Raw genomic sequence first — 18,644 nt, forward strand, 5'->3', positions numbered from 1 at the left:
TTTCCTAAAGAAAAATTATTTAAGTTTTAAGGTCCTACTATGTGTCTAGCACAGAAGAGAATGAAAAGGGCTTAAAACTAGGACATGCCAGGGAGGGTAAGGAAAGATCACAAGAAAAGTCAGAGGTAAAATTTCCAGGCAGAAGGCTGCTTTGTGAGTGTGATTGGCTTGAGGCAATATGGGATGTCTCTCCTCTCCCCTCCTGGCATCCAGGGCCTGCTATAATGGCCCTATCATTTTAATAGGACACTCGTTACCTGGGAGACAAGCCTCGGAGCATCTTATTGTCACCTCAGAACAACAGTCACGCATCTACCATCAGACGGAGAGACTGAGTTATACAGTCTAGGCCTGGTCACAGAGGTCAGTGACAGAGCCAGGATGCACTGAGGCATGTGGCTCTGCCTGAGCATGCATGTATGATCACTTCTCTATCTTTTCTGGCCCAACAGAGCTGAAACAGGAGGATGAGGCAGCCAGGGTCTGCTTCCAACCCAGCTCCTGAAGAAAGCCTTCAGCAGAGGAGTTCCAGCCATTATGGGAACCCATGAGTCTGTAGCTTGGTCCAAACTCATCTTGAGGGAGTCGGTATGTGGGTGCTTCAGCTGTACCTAAGTGCTCACCTGCGGACTTCCTGTTCGATCCTTTACTTCCTGTCTACTCTCACATTTCCTGTGTAGTTCTGTGCTTTCTAATGCTGCACTTCCCACAGTTTTTTGACCTAATCTGAAGTCCTACTGACATCAGCTGTTCCCAGTAATTCTGCCTGTAGGAAGGTGTGATCAGCTGATTCAACACAGACTTTCCACCATTGAGAATAACTTCCCAGATAACTTGTTCATATTTAAAGTCATTTCAAGGGGGCATCAGAGTGTCATGATAATGAAGAAATAGGTTCAGAAGAACCAAGGTCATAATCCTCCCAGGAAAGATGGGGAAAGTCTTATTTTTACCTCAATGGAAACCAAACCTGTCTACCCCTTTTGTGTCTGGTCTTCTAAATGCTTTTGCTTTAAACCTAGAACAGAGAATTATTTTGAGCCCAGAGATTCCCCAGGATTCACCTGCCACACAGGCTTGGAGCACTGAGACCACACCCCTGACTGACAGAGTTGTCCCTTTTTTGCTTGTCTTACCCGACCCTGGATCCTGAAGAAGAGTGAGACTCGGGCATTGTGGGAGGCTAATGTGTCCCACTCAAGTGTAAAAGTGGAGAGCCTCACAGCCAAATGTCAGTGCCCTGGCAGATTCTGGCAGGCCATGTCCAGCCACTGCTGCTCATCTGGAGACATTCACTGTCCAGTACAGAAAATGAGTTAAGGTTCGTGCACATATAGTGCAGGGTCTAGGTTTGGCTTGTTCAAGAGCTTTTAGACATGGTTCTTCAGACAAGGGTTCATCTCCACAGCAAAGGCAGAACCTTTCCAGTGGAGGTAAGAACAGCTCATCCTGCCTGCCCATGACCTGGCTCACCCTGGCTCACCCCAAGCTCATAGTTCCTTCCATGGGAGAAAATAATTTTGGCATAAGTAGGCTTTCTAGGATGCCGGGGCTGCCCAAGACCCTTGCAACAGAAAGGGGGCCATTTTAGCCCCCTTATTCCAATAAGGTGCTTTTCGGTATCTCTCAACCCTGACCTCATGTCAATATGTTTCCTTCTTTCTGCTAAGAAGCCTACCACACAAAGCCTGTCATGTAGAAGCCTGTCATACTTTCTTTAAAAGTAAGCCAATTCTATTGCCTTCAGATCTGGAGACTATCAGAAGGAGAGCATGAACCAAAGCCTTCTATGTCAGCGAATGACATTTTGAAAGGGACATGGGGGTGAGGGGCAGAAGGATGTTTCTCCTCTGTCAGTTCCTGCCAAGTATTGATCCCACTTAGGTGAAGGTGAAAGGGTTCTCTTGTCTCTGATTCAGTGATCTGAAAAGACTTCTGTTTGTCTGTGCATTTATTCATCCTACAAGTGTTAGTTGAGTGCTTATCATCTGGCAGACGCACACTATTCCAAGCATCCAGGAATCCCTAGGAACAAGACTCCCGCACTGTAAGAGCTTATCTTCAGTAGGGTTGTAAGACAACAAACAGGTGAACGGGTGAACTCTCTCCCTGTTGTCTGGTGAATGTGTGAAAAAGCAAACGAGGCCCAGTGTGGTGGCACAGTTCTGCAGAGGGGACTCAGCCAGCACAGCCTGTCCTCCGTGACCCCAGAATGAGCAAGAAGCAGCCAAAGAAGGGTAGTCCAAACTGACAGATTATAGACACGGTAATCCTGGGCAACCAGAAGGCAGGCTGGCACAGCTGGAACCAACGGGAAATGGGGTAGGCATGGGCGTGAGTAGCAGACTGGCTGAAGGCCAGGAGAACGTGTCCAAAACTGGGTTAGCTCCAACTTTGGTGGGTAGGGGAAGGCTCTTGTCAAAGAGTACCAGCAGCTGCTAGAAACTGTTTAGGGAGATCTCTTCAAACTCCAGATTAAAAGAGAGTGAGGTTCCATAACGACTGGAAGCCGTCCATGACCTGGGGTTTTCTCCTGTTTATTAACAGGACATTTGGGGGACAAATGGTAAAAACATACAAATATTGATTTATCATTCAGAGACTGATATTGCTGAGAATTGAATGTATCACCCAGAAGTTCAGGTGGTGGAAACTTTTCCCAGAATCATATGATGCTGTGTTCTGTACTGGGGCCTTTGTCGGGGAGGATTAGGGTTATATGGGTCACACCAGAAGAGGGTATCAGGTCCAATTACAGATGGTGTGAGCCACCATGGGTTGCTTGGAATTGAACTCAGGACCTCTGGAAGAGCAGTCAGTGCTCCTAACCACTGAGCCCCATAGATTACTTTTCAATACTGTGATAAATACCATGACCAGAAGCAACTTGTAGGAGACTTTGTGTATGGCTTGCAGTTCCAGAGGGAGTTGGAGAAGCATGGTAGCGAGTGGCTGGGGCATAAAACTGAGAGAGCACATTTTCAACCACAAACAGGAAGCAGAGAGAGCTCGCTGGAAATGCAACAAGGCTAGACACCCTCAAAGCCTGTCCCCTCCTCCCTGTGACATACTTCCTCCAGTGAGGCTCCACCTCCTAAAGCTTCCATAACCTTCCTTACAGCACCACCAACCAGGAACCAAGTGTTTATATATACCCGAGCCTATGGGTGACATTTCTCATTCAAACCACCACAGGGGAAGGAAGACTCATATGATTTTATTAGTAACTTTGTAAGAAGAACCCCTAGCTAGCATGTTTGTTCTGTGTCAACATGTGATGTCTACCAAGCTATGATGCAGGAAGGACACTCTAGCCAGATCTTAGGCACAGGCCGGTATGAAGCTCGTGAACTTCCCAGTCTACTGAATCACCAGCCAAATAAACTCTTCTTTGCAAATTACCCAGCCTTGTGGGAGTTTTGTTACAGCAACAGAAAATAAACTAAAGGGATCTTTATTTTTAGATGTGCATTCAATTCAAGTATTTAGGAATGTGGAAACACCACCTCTCAAACGATCAGCAAAAAAAAAAGGTGCATTCGGGTGTCTCAGGAGTGGGTTGGTGTTCAGTGGGAGGGGGGACAAAGGAAAAATAACAAAATGGTATAATAATACACGAGGGATCTGAGTGAAGGCTCTGAGTACACATCTTCTCACTAGTTTTGCACTTGTCTCTGAAATACTCAAGACTAAAAAACAAAATGCTGTCAATTTACTTCAAAGGCAAAATGTGGGGAGCATAGATGGAAACTTTGACAAGGTAGCATTATGTACTATTATGTACTTAGGCATGCATTACACTGAAACACTCTCCTAAAACAAACGCCCCAAAATAGCAACGTGTGTGTGTGTGTGTGTGTGTGTGTGTGTGTGTTCCAGTCCACACTAGTGCACACATGTGTATGCACATATGTGGAGGCCAGAGGCAAATATCAGGTGTCTTCCTCAGTCACTCCTCACCTCGTTTTAGAGTCTCTCATGAACCCCATTGCTTTCTCACTCAGCTGGACTCACTGGCTAGCAAGTCTCTGGGACCTTCACATCTCTCCCTTCCCGGTGCTGGGATTGCTTGTGTATTCTCCTGTGCCTGGCTTTTTATGTGGTTGCTGGGTGTCTTAGTGAGAGTTTCTATTCCTGTACAAACATCATGACCAAGAAGCAAGTTGGCAAGGAAAGGGTTTATTCAGCTTACACATTCACATTGCTGTTCATCACCAAAGGAAGTCAGGACTGGAACTCACACAGGGCAGGAAGCAGGAGCTGATGCAGAGGCCATGGAAAGATGTTACTTAACTGGCTTCTTCCCCTGGCTTGCTCAGCTTGCTCTCTTATAGAACCAAAGACCACCAGCCCAAGGACAGCACCACCCACAATGGACTGGGTCCTTCCCCCTTGATCACTAGTTGAGAAAGTGCTTACAGCTGGGTCTTGTGGAGCCCTCAGACTCCCAAACAGATGTTGTTGTTGTTGTTGTTGTTGTTATAGATGGGTGATGGACCCAATGGTCAACCTTCATGGAACCCATATGGAACATCGGTTACACACAGGCCAGATGGTAAAGAAATGGGGCATTCTCCAGCTCAGGCTTTTTGTTTGTTTTGATATACAAAATACCAGGGAGAGGAGCCCATCTCTCCAAATCTCCCAGAGGCTCTACTATGAAAGTGACTACAAGGTGTGTCTGGGCCCCATAGTCTCTGGATTAGAGCTTCCCCCCAAATTCTCATGGGTGACTGCAGAATCTGGGGGGCCAGCACTGTAGTTGGAGCAAATGAAAACACACAGGATAAACACGCTGAGGGACAGGTGCTCACTGTTTGTTTAAATTAGTTGTAATTGCAAAATGTTCAATTCTCATCTCTACTTCCCTCTGCCAATTTGCCCTGGCCCAGGCACCCATGCCGCCTGCCAAAGGCAGGGTGAGTGGGAGGACAAAGTGGGCTGGAGGGCCCAGGGCCAAGGCCATGGAGGGAGCAGGTGAAGCAGTTCCAAGCTGTGTGCCCAGGGAGAGCCCAGTCATCAGGTGAGTCAGAGCCTGCTGTTGACAAACCTAAAGTGCTAGGTGAGGTCAGAGAGAAGGAGGAGCCATGAGTGTGCCCTAGGAGGCAGAAGAGAGGGCGTCTCACGTCCAGCACGTATCAGCGATAGCATGAATCACTGTGGGCTTGATATCCGCCGGCTCAGTGGAGTTTGCTGTCACAGAGGGTCTTGGCACAATCATTGCCTCCTTAGGGACAGAGCCTGGAGGAGGTACAGAAGGCTCTGATCCTCCCTGAGGTGTGCAGAGAAAGAGAAAAGTAGTCCTTTGCACTGAGGCCCAACCCACTAACACTGGAGAAAGTCTTAAAAAGGGGATTCCCAGCTATTTCTAACAGTATCTCAGAGGCCCATCCAGAGGTGGCTTTTTGTGACAGCTAACCATCCCAGACCAGGCTCTCCCCACCTATCCGTGTGAGGCTGGGCTCAGCCCAGTGCCCCTCAGGTCATTTAGATTGTCCCATGCTGTTCTCCTGGTAACTCGTAGGTACCTTGCCACTTATAATTGAAGTTGTCCTCCGGGTTGAGGCTCAGCACTCTGACTTGGCAGGACCTGAGAGGACCAGTTGAGCTGTAGGCACTCAGCACACCATCTGCTAGGGCGGCCGAGTGGCATGCCTGGGTAGGACTCTGAGGTAAATCCTTCTCATGTAAGCTGCATCCCCACCTTGGCTTCTTGATGGTCACGATAGGCACCTTTCTAAAAAGTGCATGGCCAGCAAGATTACCGGGAAGTAAAGGGGCTTGCCGTCGAACCCAAGGACTCGAGTTCATGGGGAAAGAAGAAAACCGACTCTCACAAGTGGTTCTCTGACTGCCCCATCTATGCATGCCGTGGAATGCTTGCACGTGTGAACATGCGTGTGTACACACAAATACATGTAAACATTCAATTTGTAAGGTGTGAGAACACTGGTCCTATTCAAATGAGCAGCCTCTGGACTCTGGGACCACTGTGTGTCCTCTGTGAGAGTCTCTGCCCAGAGCTCTGTAGAGGCAGGATTCGATGTGTGGACTCCCCGGAGAGAGTGGTTGGTAGCATTTTCCACACAGTCTATCTGAACCTGGCGGCCACTGTAAAACAGCAGTGTTCATGTGTCATCTGAAAATGACACTTGAGGAAAATAAATCTGGGTAAGCAGGGCCCCTCCTTCCTGGAACATGCCACAGATGCCTCCCAGAAGGCCGAGTTCACTCCCACTGGGCGCCCTTGCTTTCTCAAGGAGTCTCTTCCCAGACAGCCGGAGGAGGATTCATTTTCCAGTAGCTCCCTGACCACCATTCAGTGCTATCTTCAAGATTTGTCCTCCGTCCTACAGGTCTTGTGCACACTCAGGGGGCTGCAGCTCTAGTGAGCTTGCAGTGACTGGGGACCATCGAGGAGGACTCAGGCCTAGGGTTCTAGAGTACTTTTGAGGATGACAGAGTTCTCCGTCCAGGGAAAGACTGTGGCTGCTCCCTGGACTCGGTGAGCAAACACAACATTGGAACAGAAAGGAAGCATCCTTCCCAGTCCCCTCCAGGCCTCTGGGGCTATCCTCGGTGGCACTGTCTGCTACAGGGCCTTTCACTGCACAGCCCTGGCCTGGGGCAGGGGAGTGGGAGGGGACAGGCTGGGGCTGCGGTTGGAGCCCTGGCCCCAGGGCAATGGGATAGAGAAGCACTGAGACCCGTGTTTCTTTGAACTCTCTTCCACAGGAAATTTGGCTTCAAATCCTTGTACACCAGAAGGCCAAGGCAGCCTTGGGACACCATGTCTCTTATCTGATGATGTCTGGACAGAGACCTCTGGAAGCTCTTCCCAGAGCATCAAAAAGACCCAGCTGGTGACCTCATGGGTCACAACTTTATTCCCTCCACTTGATTTCAAAACATGGGACTGACCTTCCTGGATCCTGGCGGGGTTTTAAAGTTCAGACATGCATACAGACAGACAGTTAGAGACAGACAGTCAGTCAGACAGTCAAACAGACAGACAGACGAGATGTGAGGGAATACACTTGCTCCTGTGACTAAAATCCCACATGAGATCAGTGTTACTGATTATTTTTGGACCAGGGAAAGTGAGGACCTGTCCCTGAGGTAAAGGTTAACACCAGGTGTCTGAAGTGGGGAGATCTTGTTATCGGATAGCTGGGCACAGCCATACTGGCAAACCCCCTTCCCAAAGCAAAACTCCTGAGAGGTAGGTGTGAAACCTGAAGGACTTCGTCCCCCACCCCCACCCTGGGAGACATGGTGTCAACATGTGTACACAGCACCTCCATGGCAAAGTAAAGCACCAGCCAGGGACAATGGCTCCCTGTCGGACAGTCTGTTTCTCCCTCTGTCCACAAGTCAACCTTAAAGAGCCAAGGGAGGAAATGACAACAGTTCTAAGCACAGCCTTGTTTTGTGTAATTTATGGGGTTTTTTTTTTTTGTCTGACTTTGAAGAACTGTAGGTTTATATAAAGTAAGCTAAATGTTTTCTTTCCAAAAAATGACAAAAGAAACTCCACGTTCAAAGAGCAAGAATTCATTGTCCGTGTTCCTAAATGCCGAGAGCCTTTCTTTCTGTGTGTTCTGTGACTGCAAGCTCTTCTGAAGCCCGACACAGTTTTCTATTGAAAAGTAGCCAGGTCGGGAGCAAGCCTGGCCCAATAAGTGTCCTGAATGTGCAAGCTCCTTTTGTCATTGTCATGGCAGGGAAACTCAGAAAGAGGGCCAGGGCAGACTGGAGCTGTCCTGACCCAGCATCTGAGACTGAAAAGCCACAGACCTGCGTTGAGTATTTATTGATGGAACTGTCTTCAGATAACTTCTACCCATCCGCTGCTGCTCTGCGAGGCAGTTCTAATGACTGAGTTCAGCCATCAGGGAGGCTGGGACAGGCCCCACCTCTGATGGCTGGGCCCAGCCTCTTCTTGGGTCCATTTGGGGCCTTGGGTTGAACTGAGACTAGCAGACAGAACCCTTCATCTGTTGTATGGTTCTCACAGATGCCCAGGCTGGCAGTGATGTACCCATTTCCCTGACTGTTATCACATATGATATCTGTCTAATCCATATTTCACATATGTATGTGCACAGACCTATGCTAGCTGCATACATCTGGCCACTAGTGGCAATGTACCTTTAGGAATCTCATGCTCAGTGTACCATGCACCTAAGGAAGTGTACAAGGAACGGAGCCAAGTCACAGGCACAAGAGGTTCGTGCCTGCAGAAGCCAGTGATAGAGGCGGGTACTGTGTTGTTACTTAGTTTACAAAATACCAGAAATAAAAAAAAAATAAAATAAAAAGCAATGAAAGTGGAGAAGCTTCAGTTTAGTTGGGCTCAGTTTGTGTCCATCATCGGTCAGTCCCAGTGCCTAGGTGGGACATAACTGGTCCCTTCCAATCTGCAGAAGCAATGCTAGTGAATACTGAAAACCAGTTACTTCTTTATATTTATTTCTTTGCCTTTCTACTCAGTTCGGGTCCCCCCCAGGCCATGGGATGCTGCTGCTAGTTAGCGCTCGGGGTGGCCTTTTCCTCCTCAGCTTCAGAAATACCCTTCCCGACAAGCTCTGGGGTGTACCTCCTATGTGACTCTAAACCCAGTCAGGTTGACATGAAGATGACCCACAACTGGCCACCAGATCTACCCACCCCTGTGTACCTGACACTTGTACACAGGTCAATCTTTAGCTCCCAAGTCAGTCTCCAAAGCTGAGGGGCCTGAGGGTCAGGAACATGAGGAAGACTTCATTTCCTGGGGCTGCCTTAGCCAGTGGCTCCAACGCCCTGACTTAATGTAGCTCACCCCAAAGGCCGCTATTTAGCCCTATGAGTGTGTGCTGTTTTCAGCGTTTTACCTGAATTATCTCCCTTGGTGCTCACATAAATATCAAGATGTAGGTACCAATCCTTGTCCCCACTCTTACAAAATTAGTGAACTGTAGAGAAAGGAACTGTACAGCTAGAACGTGGTGGGACCTGGTAAGGGTGTGGCTCATAGGCTAATCAGAGGCATTGGCATGGACTTCACCTCTCTCATGGTCTCTTACTCCCTTGTCCTTGGAGACAGCTATATTCTATCCAGTGGACCATGCAGCATGTAGCCCACACTTCTCTGGAGACCCCTCTCTTCAGACACTCTATTCCTACAGCCATTGAATCTTACCCTTGATCCAGATCCCCAACACCTCTGCCCTCCTGCTGTCCCTGCAGGATGCCTGTGGCCCTCCATTTTGTTCTGCTTTTCTCCTGGGCCTTCCTCCTGCCTTCTCCTCTTTTCTGTCTAGCTTCTATTCCTCAGAATCTTCTTAACGGGAATTCCCTCAGCAAGCTGACCTTTGTTATAGCTGCTTGGCAAAATCCCAAGCCCAGAGAGTCCTCCCTTCCACCTCTCTGCGGCTCAACCACGGCTTCTGGTTGTTTGGAGAGAGAATCACACAATCTGACGGGTGCCTTTGTACCGGGCTTTCCATTCAGCTCAGCCTGCAGGTTGACCCTCATCACTGCCAGGCTAGGCTAGGGGTTCCATTATTCTATCTCGTCCTGTGCCCACAGGACCCGTATGCTCTCCTATGTCTGCATCTGGCCCTCATTCTGCTCCATGGACCCCTGCACTTTCCTTCCAAGTGACCCCACCCCCAACTCAACTTTCATCTTCTGGACATCAAACTGGCCATCTCATCTAGGCTGTGTCTCTCTCCTCCCTGCAGAGATGGCCAGAGGCCTCCCAGCTGGGCTCTGGAGTCAGCCATCCCACTCTCTTGGTGTCTCTGGCCTCTTGCACAGTGCCCTTCTGTTTCTGGACAATTCCAACCAGCATCCAACAGTGCTTCCTTGGTGCCCTGGCCTCCAGCCCCTCTGGCACAGAGACCTCTGAGCTCTTCTCTCTTTGCCTTCAGAGTCACAGCTTTCAAAATAATCGGATTTGTTCACATTGTGTCTATTTTCTTAACTCCTTTGCAGTCCTGGACTCAAGGCAGCCTGGCACAGCTCCCAATGCTTTCCCTGGAGCTCTCGGTCAAGGTTGCCAGCAACCCGTCTGGCTGGCTCTTGGACTTTATCCTGAGTCTGGACACACTCTGAGCATCTGTCAACAGACTCTCCCAGCTCACCTCCTACCTCCCCAATGGTCCTTTTTCAGACTCCTGAGTGTGAGTGCTCTCTGGGCCCCTGAAGCTCTTGACTTCCTACCCCAGGTGGCTTCCATCACACTGTGGATGGATTCAAACACCGTTCTTGTCTTAGTCAGGGTTTCTATTCCTGCACAAACATCATGACCAAGAAGCAAGTTGGGGAGGAACGGGTTTATTCAGCTTACACTTCCACATTGCTGTTCATCACCAAAGGAAGTCAGGACTGGAACTCAAGCAGGTCAGGCAGCAGGAGCTGATGCAGAGGCCATGGAGGGATGTTACTTACTGGCTTGCTTCCCCTGGCTTACTCAGCTTGCTCTTATAAAACCCAGGACCACCAACCCAGGGATGGTACTACCCACAATGGGCCCTTCCCTCTTGATCGCTAGTTGAGAAAATGCCTTATAGCTGGAGCTCATGGAGGCATTTCCTCAGCCGAGGCTCCTTTCTCTGTGATAACTCCAGCTGTGTCAAGTTGACACACAAAACCAGCCAGTACAGGTGCACAAGCCAGCGATTCCAGGTCCATCCTGCACCTCTTTGAACTTCCCTCCAATGGATCTGTAGAGGCTCTAGCCTTAAACTGTTTCCTCCACAGAGACCCTAGTCATCCCATAACTGACACACCCACATTCAGTTTTCCCCACCAGTGTGTTCCCTACAGCACTTGCCATCCCAGTAAGCTGACATGGTGCCCTCCCCAGCTCACTTATGCCTTTGTCTAGTGAATTCTCATATCATCTGATATGTATATCCTATGGTGACCTGGAGGACCCATTTGTCCATACTCTGCTCAAGACTTTGTCTCTGAGACTCTCTCGGATCCTAAGGTCTTCCTACTTGAAGATCCTGGGTATATAGCTTGTCTTGCCCTGAGTAGCCTTCCCAGTCTCCACATGAGCTGTTTTCCCTTACTGTCTCCCTCTGTTTCAAATGCTTTCTATCCAAAGTGATCATCATTTAACAGCATAATCTAAAGTAAGCCCCTTTTATATTTTTATCTCAAACGTATCTTCTTTATTTCTAATAATACAACTTAAAATTGATTCTTCTTTGGGTTTTATATCTCTTTGAAATTTGATTTGATCTTTATTTTTGATGAAAACAAATGTACATGTATAAGAAATAAAATACACATTTTCAAAACATGTTTATGTGGCTGGCATCACCTGATGGTGTTACTCAGTTGCACATCTGTCTCAAGTGTTAAAATCGCTTTCTTTGCATGTCTGGTTTGCTCTTTTTGATGTTGCTGTGGACCCAGGAAAGCCTGCATCTTGCATCATATGATGCCCTTTTGGGATGCAGAGTGGTACCCAGCATATCCTGTTAGGTACCGAATGGGTGAGTGAAGGACAGAAAGCAGGGTTGGAGTGACCTCATGACTCTTACAGCTCACAAAGCATCCTGCAGAAGATCGAACACAATACCGGAGTTATTTAGAGCGAGAGAAAAGCTATTTGAGACTGCAGGAGGTCTGAGAAGTCTTCCTGAGGTAGAGACTAGACAGCTAAGACCCCGTCCCTTTTCTGCTAACTTCGAATCACAGCGATTGCTGTGAAACTCAACTGTGGTCATGAAGGCCTGGCGTTGGTTTTGAGTTCATCTTGTTTCCCCTGTGTGTCTGGCCTGTGGAAGAACTTGGGATTTCCCAGGACCCCTGGAGGCACTTCGTTTGAATCACTGCTTTTGATCACCTTTGCTTCTCATCCTAAACCAACCCCATCACCCTCTGCTCTGCCACCCCCAATTCCACCCAGCCTCTTGCCAGGCCTGTCTTCTTCCAAGGGTTCTTACCCTGTACTCCCTGACTCTGTCCCTCCCACTGGTGTCTCTAGGCTTTGTTTTCCTCCTGTTCCCACCCTTGTCCACACTCATCTGATGGTGAATCAGGTTGACTGTGGTAAGGATCCCCCACTACCCCCAAGGCTCACAGTGACTGGCGCGTGTGAACTGGGAGAGGAACCGAGTCCTGTACTGTTCACCCACCATGGATTTTCCCATGATCTCTATTTGAGGACACAGGCTGGCGGAGCCTCCAACATCTGGAGTGTCGCCAGGCACCACGGTGGGAGTGAGAAACGAGGAGAACTCTGAGTCAGCTCTTACCAGCGCTCTTCCGGAAACTGGTCGTGTCTCTTTCCCTCTCGTTCCATGGTCCTGTGGGCTTTGCAGAGCGAGGAGAGGTAGGAGCCACGAGTAGAGTATCACACAGTACTCAGGAGGAGAAGAATGCTAGCCTTGCAGGGCTTCCACTCTAACGGGGCTGCATGCTCTCAGAGAGAGAGCACTGTCTTGCCCCTCCCATGCCCGGTCTGTAATTTGTGCAAAGATGCAGTATGAACATGAACCCTACTTCCGGACCAGGATGCTCCCTTTCCGTTTCAGTGGGTTCTAACACACACAGTAGGAACGGGTGATTTTGAGTTTAGGCTTTAAGAGAGCTCTGGCAAAGGTTTGGATGAAGTTTCCACTCGTTGACCTCATTTTGCCCCGTGCTTCTTAGCCACAAGCTCTCTGTCTTTCCCTTTTGGTGTACAATCCTCTCCCAACCTCACCTCGTCCTTCCACTCGTGAGTAGCGAGACCACAGCTGTTCCGTGTTGAGCCCTCCCCAAAGCCAGCACTGGGGTCAATGTTTAATCACCTTTTCATGACTCCTCGTCACAAGCCAGCTGGTGAGGAGACAATTGTCCTCAAGCCACTTTTATAGAAACGAGGAAACTGAAGTTCAAAGAGGTTTTTTCAAACCTCCCAGCTTGTGGGCTGGACCTTTGGGCATTTCCCTAGTCTGTGTGACTGGCACGCCCGCCTCGTGACTGGCTGGCTCCTCGGCTGAAGGGGTGAGTCGGTGAAGGTCGACCCTGGAGACAGCTGCCAGCTCGCCTGGGAACTAAGTGTTCCGCGCAGGGGTTGAAGTGCATAGATAATGGTGGAATTTACCTCTTAAGATGGCAGGGCCAAGTGTGACTTTGTTTGATAAGCTTGGATTTTTATGTCTTTAGAAGCAAACAAACAAACCACCAAATGGCAGTGTTGCTGGATGACTTCCCAGAAGCCTGACCAGGAGGGAGAGGCATGGACTCCACCCTCGGGAAAGCCAGGGTTCTGGGGTGAGGAGCTCCGTGGAGTTTCCCCGCCAATACTCGGGTTCCCCTGACTGCGTTTCTTCTAGCTTCTCCTGTCTTCTGTGGCGTTCTGGAGCCATGGAGAGCTCCCACAGCACGTTCCCTTACAGGGCTCACTCACTGACAGAAAGGACAGTGAATTACATTGACACCGCACGACAGGCTTGGAACTAAGGACATTGTGTTTTCTTTTTTAAAACTTTCATTAATCATGGGGAACTGAGGCAGAGGCTCATGAGTTTTGCGGCTGGGCTGGGGTACGCAATAATACTCTGTCTCAAAGGTGTGAGGTTTTGTTTTTTGTTTTTGCTTTTTCATATAGGAAGGTAGAAGCTGTTTATTTATTTTTTTTATCAAATTGAAAAAAAAACCCCAAATCTTTATTTTATAGAAATACATATATATTTTTAAAAAAACTCCCCCAAGATGCTATTTTCTCATTTCCCCATCTTCCTCCTCTTCTTCAACGCCTCTGATATAGAGGACATTATTACACCTTATTAGAACTTCACCCAGATGTCCAGAAAGTGCCCCATCTATGTATTCTTCTGTATTTGCAAGCTGCATGTTCATGTAGCCATCAACGGAGACCAGGTAGCCCTTGTACTCCATGCCCTACTTAAGTCTCACCATTGCTGGCTTTCCTGTCAGTCCATTGAGAAAAGGGTTGGGATTGAGGGATAAACTCATCGCCAAACCCACAAGCACTGCCCCCCCAGCCGCTGACCCCCGCCTTGTGACTGGAGCAGCTGACACTACACCGAACGGACCATCACTAAGAGTGAAGCCATTTATTTTTACACTTGCTTGTAACAACTGTTTTTCTACTTGTTTTATATTAAATTTTAAAATTGGTACCTAAAATGTAAAAACTGTAGTCTTATGAGTAGAAATAGAATTTTTTCCACTTTTGAGGGTATTTTTTTTTCCTTTGCTTGACTTTTTGTTTTGTTGTTGCTGTTGCTGTTGTTTTTGTTCTTTTTGTTTTAGGGGTTTTATTTTTTTTTATTGTTGCCTGTACACACACACACACACACACACACACACACACACACACACACACACACGCACACACGCACGCACACACACACAGCTTCCCCAAGAGGCAGGACTGTCCTGGAACTCACTTTGTAGACCAAGCTAGCCTTGAACTCACAGATGTCTGCCTACTTCTGCTTCCCCAGTACTGGGATTAAATGAGTGTGCCACCACTGCTTAGGTAAGTAAAACCTCTTTGTTGTTGTTTGTTTGTTTGAGATAGGGTTCCTTGGTGTAGCCCTGACTGTCTTGGAACTCACTCTGTAGATTCAGAACTTGAGACTCACCTGCCTCTGTCTCTGCCTCTGCCTCTGCCTCTGCCTCGGGAGTACTAGGATTAAAGGTGCCAACACTGCCTTTTTTGTTGTTTGTTTGTGCTTTGTTTTGTTTTGTTTTGAGTCAGGGTCTCAGAATGTAGACCTGACTGGCCTGGAGCTCACAGAGATGCATCTGCCTCTGCTGTTGGAGTGCCATGTTATGTCACCACACACAGCAGCTATGTGATATCTTTTTTTTTCTTTTCTTTTCTTTTTTTTCAGAGCTGGGGACCGAACCCAGGGCCTTGCGCTTGCTAGGCAAGCGCTCTACCACTGAGCCAAATCCCCAACCCTAGCTATGTGATATCTTAATACATGTATCCATGTTTCCACTGTGATGAAATAAAAGATGATTGAGGATGCAGATACATGTAACCTGATCTTAAAATTAATTTATTTTTAGTTGACAAATATGAATTATATATGTATATATTGATTGTGCGCATGCCTTGTGGAATGGCTAAATCAAACTAGTTATATGTATTACTCATTTTTTCTGTTTTTGGTTTGGTTTGGTTTGGTTTTTATTAGCTAAAGTCACCACGCTGTGCAATACATTTCTTGTATTATCTCTTTTGTCTAAAACCTTAACCATTATCCCTTTGACTACAATTTCCTCCCCACTATATTTTTTGAATTATTCCATTTTATATATGATGAATATGAGGCTTGCATTAAAATGTCCCCAAGCTCCCACCTATCTGAAGTGATGAGCTAAGCCAGCAACCCACGAGCCTCCAAAGGACCATGGTCCCTCCCCTTTATGGTGAAGAGTCATTGATGGATTGCAAGGTTGACAACAGTGATAAAGCAGAAATGGTGACAGCAATGCTTGTGGGGATGAGGTCAATGACTGACAGTCCCACAGTGAGCTGCAGATGCTTTGAGCATGTCCTCTAAAGACTATTATATTAGAAGGTGAAGCTTTGGAGTGGCAATGCTGGTGGGGATGGGCCTCAAGATGGTTTGTATCTACTTGACACAGGGAGTGGTACTATTAGAAGGTGTGGCTCTCTTGAAGTAGGTATGGCCTTATTGCAGTAGGTGTGTCACTGAGGGTGTGGGCTTTAAGACACTCATCCTAGGTGCCTAGAAGTCAGTATTCTCTTAGCAGTCTTCAGAGGAAGATGTAGAACTCTCAGCTCTTCCTGCACCATGCCTGCCTGGATGCTGCCATGTTCCTGCCTTGATGATAATGGACTGAACCTCTGAACCGGTAAGCCAGCCCCAATTAAATGTTGTCCTTATAAGAGTTGCCTTGGTCATGGTGTCTCTTCACCACAGTAAAACCCTAAGATAGGCCTTTATGAGGCAGAACTTATTCGGAGTCAGGTTACTGGGGATAATGTCCTTGGACAGGATTAATGTAGTTCTCAGGTCTCTGGGTTCTTCACACAAAACAAATTGCTGCAAAGAAAGCCCCTGAATCAATCTCTTTTCTCTTCTCTTCTCTTCTCTTCTCTTCTCTTCTCTTCTCTTCTCTTCTCTTCTCTTCTCTTCTCTCTCTCTCTCTCTCTCTCTCTCTCTCTCTCTCTCTCTCTCTCTCTCTCTCTCTCTCTCACACACACACACACACACAATTCTACCAGGACGCCATCTGTTTTGTTGAGATGCAGCCACACAGCTTTGCCAGAGACAGCCTGGATGGAACTACTCGAGTTTAGACCTTCAACTTTAGCCTCCAAACCTGTGAACAAAATAAACTTCTTTTCTTTGCAGAGTATTTAGCTTCCAGTATCTGGCTCCTGTTGCTATGGCAACAGAGAATTAAGTGAGAGGCCAGGGAGATAGTTCAATGGTTAAAATGCTTGCGGCACAAGCAGCAGGCATGAGGACTGGAGTCTGGATCCTGGAATCCATGTTCCTTTGTTAGGGTTTGCATATATTGCTGGGGTAAAACACTAACTAAAAACAACCCAGGGTTTATTTCATGTAACAGATTGCAGTGCATCATCAGGGGAAGTCGGGGCAGAAACTTGAGGCAGGAACCAGAGGCAGGAACTAAAGCAGAACCAAGGAGGAACTCTGCTTCCTCACTTGCTCCTCTGTGGGCACAATTTCTTGTGTACTGTGTAAAGGTTATCTTTGTGTTACTCAAAGGCTGGTTTCTGGTTTCAACCTGACTCGGCATTGTAATGCTTAGGTCTAGAATCCTGTCTCAAGTTTATGTAAATAAACCTTACCATTTATTCTCTGCTTTGTCAATAAATGCCGATCACTCAATGTCTGGGCAGAAGAGAGAATAGGGAGGAGCTTCTGGCCACAAGAGGGAGGGAGGGGGAGGGAAGACAGAGAGAGAGAGAGAGAGAGAGAGAGAGAGAGAGAGAGAGAGAGAGAGAGAGAGAGAGAGAGAGTTGAAGTAGGGTCTGAGAAGATACCATAGAAAGAAGTAACTGAAGCCCTAATTGTAAGTTAAGTATTTGGGATTGGGGCTGGGAGGCTAAGATAGACCATTTAACTGCCCAGATATTGAGGTGCAGCTTGGAATAAAGCTTGTTTTCTCTGAATGGTTAACTGGGGACTAGCAAAAGAAATCCAGCTGCCGGATTGATTTACTATTTACATCTATATTAAAAGATGACTCATTTTGCACTCTTCATGCTCTCTCAGTCTGCCCTTTCTTTTTAATGTGACCAGGGACCACTGACCAGATGTGGCGCCGCCCGCAATGATCTGTGCAGCGATTCCTCAATTGAGCTTCCTTCTTCCAAGGATTGTCTGCCTGTGTCAAGTTGACAAAAACCAACCAACGCACTGTAGATGCTAGATAGGCAAAGCAGTCCAGTTGTAATTCCAGCTTTTAGCAAGTGGAGGTGGGATTCCTGGAGCAAGCTGGCTAGCTAGACTAGCCATAGAAAGCAGCTCTGAGCTCAAATAAGAAACTCTGACTCAGTGAAAGACACCTGTCATCAAACTTTGGACATACATGCACATCACCACACAAATGTGAGCCTATACTCATGGACGGACACACACACACACACACACACACACACACACACACACACACACACCCATATATGGGCCACACATGAAAAAGAGAAGAATATGAACTGCCATGTCCCAAATGGTCGTTAATGAGTCACCGAATTCTTAGCCTCTCTTAGAAGTCAAAGCCTCTCTGTTTGCAGGGTCGCAATGGAAGAGGCTTTACCTGCACCAGGATGCCCAATGAGAAGAAGCTGCTCTTTACCAATCCAATCCCGTATCCTCCTTCCCTGTGCAGCCACAGCCCAGAAGGTCACCCACACACAGGCTTGCTGCAGAAGACCTGGGTTCCCACTGCAGCCACCTCTCCTGGGCACAGCTTCTCCTAGGGTGAGGCATCTTCTTATCCTCCACCCTGGTCTTCTTTCTCCAGCCTGGCCCAGCTCCGGGAGCCCACCCCACTCACCCAGCTTGGCACACACATCTTGGCATATCTTCTGCATTCTTCTGCAGCTTATCCTAAGGAAAGGCTCCAGAACCTGCGGCTGGTGGGTTCATTCTTCCTTTCATGGAGTCATCCATTTGTCTCTTTCAACCATGTTCGTGAGGCACCTGTAAGTTCTGTCCACTCTTCATCCATTGTGTGGCTGGACGGATAACCGTTCACCAGCCTCCAGTTTGCTTGTCTGTAAAATCTAGCTCATCATGGGTGACACTGCGTGGAATGTGGGACCTAACAGTTTATCACAGGCCTTCTGTAACACTAACTCCTTGCTTAAGCACCCCTGCCCCTACTCCCACCACTGCTCTGACTGAAGTTCCTCCCCAGTGCTCCACCAGAGCAAGTGACCCACAGTCTGGGGCTGTGTTGAGGACTCGGGGTGGTTTAGAGTCAAGGCAGGGTTGAGGCAGAGGCCTCACGGTAGCTGCCAGGTTCCCCCAGACCACTGTGCATTCCACTGAATACTTCCTGAGTGTCCAGTCTGGATGGAAGGACGAGAGAAAGAGCTGCACAGAGCCCTTCCTTCAGGCCTGGGGGCCGCTTTGCTGAGCTGTGAAGGGTCACAGATTGGGCAGATTCCT

At 47.9% G+C, this 18,644-nt stretch overlaps 1 protein-coding gene and 1 pseudogene across 1 annotated transcript in view; one reads left to right on the forward strand and one right to left on the reverse strand.

Annotated features, from left to right (window-relative positions):
• Window positions 1–18,644, forward strand: part of Bcl2l11 (BCL2 like 11) — a 161,692-nt gene that overhangs the window by 42,559 nt on the left and 100,489 nt on the right. The gene's annotated exons all lie outside the window — the stretch shown is intronic.
• On the reverse strand, window positions 13,679–13,968 carry LOC116901946 (annotated as a pseudogene).

This window comes from Rattus rattus, chromosome 5 (genome assembly GCF_011064425.1).
Source record: "Rattus rattus isolate New Zealand chromosome 5, Rrattus_CSIRO_v1, whole genome shotgun sequence".
Taxonomy (NCBI): domain Eukaryota; kingdom Metazoa; phylum Chordata; class Mammalia; order Rodentia; family Muridae; genus Rattus; species Rattus rattus.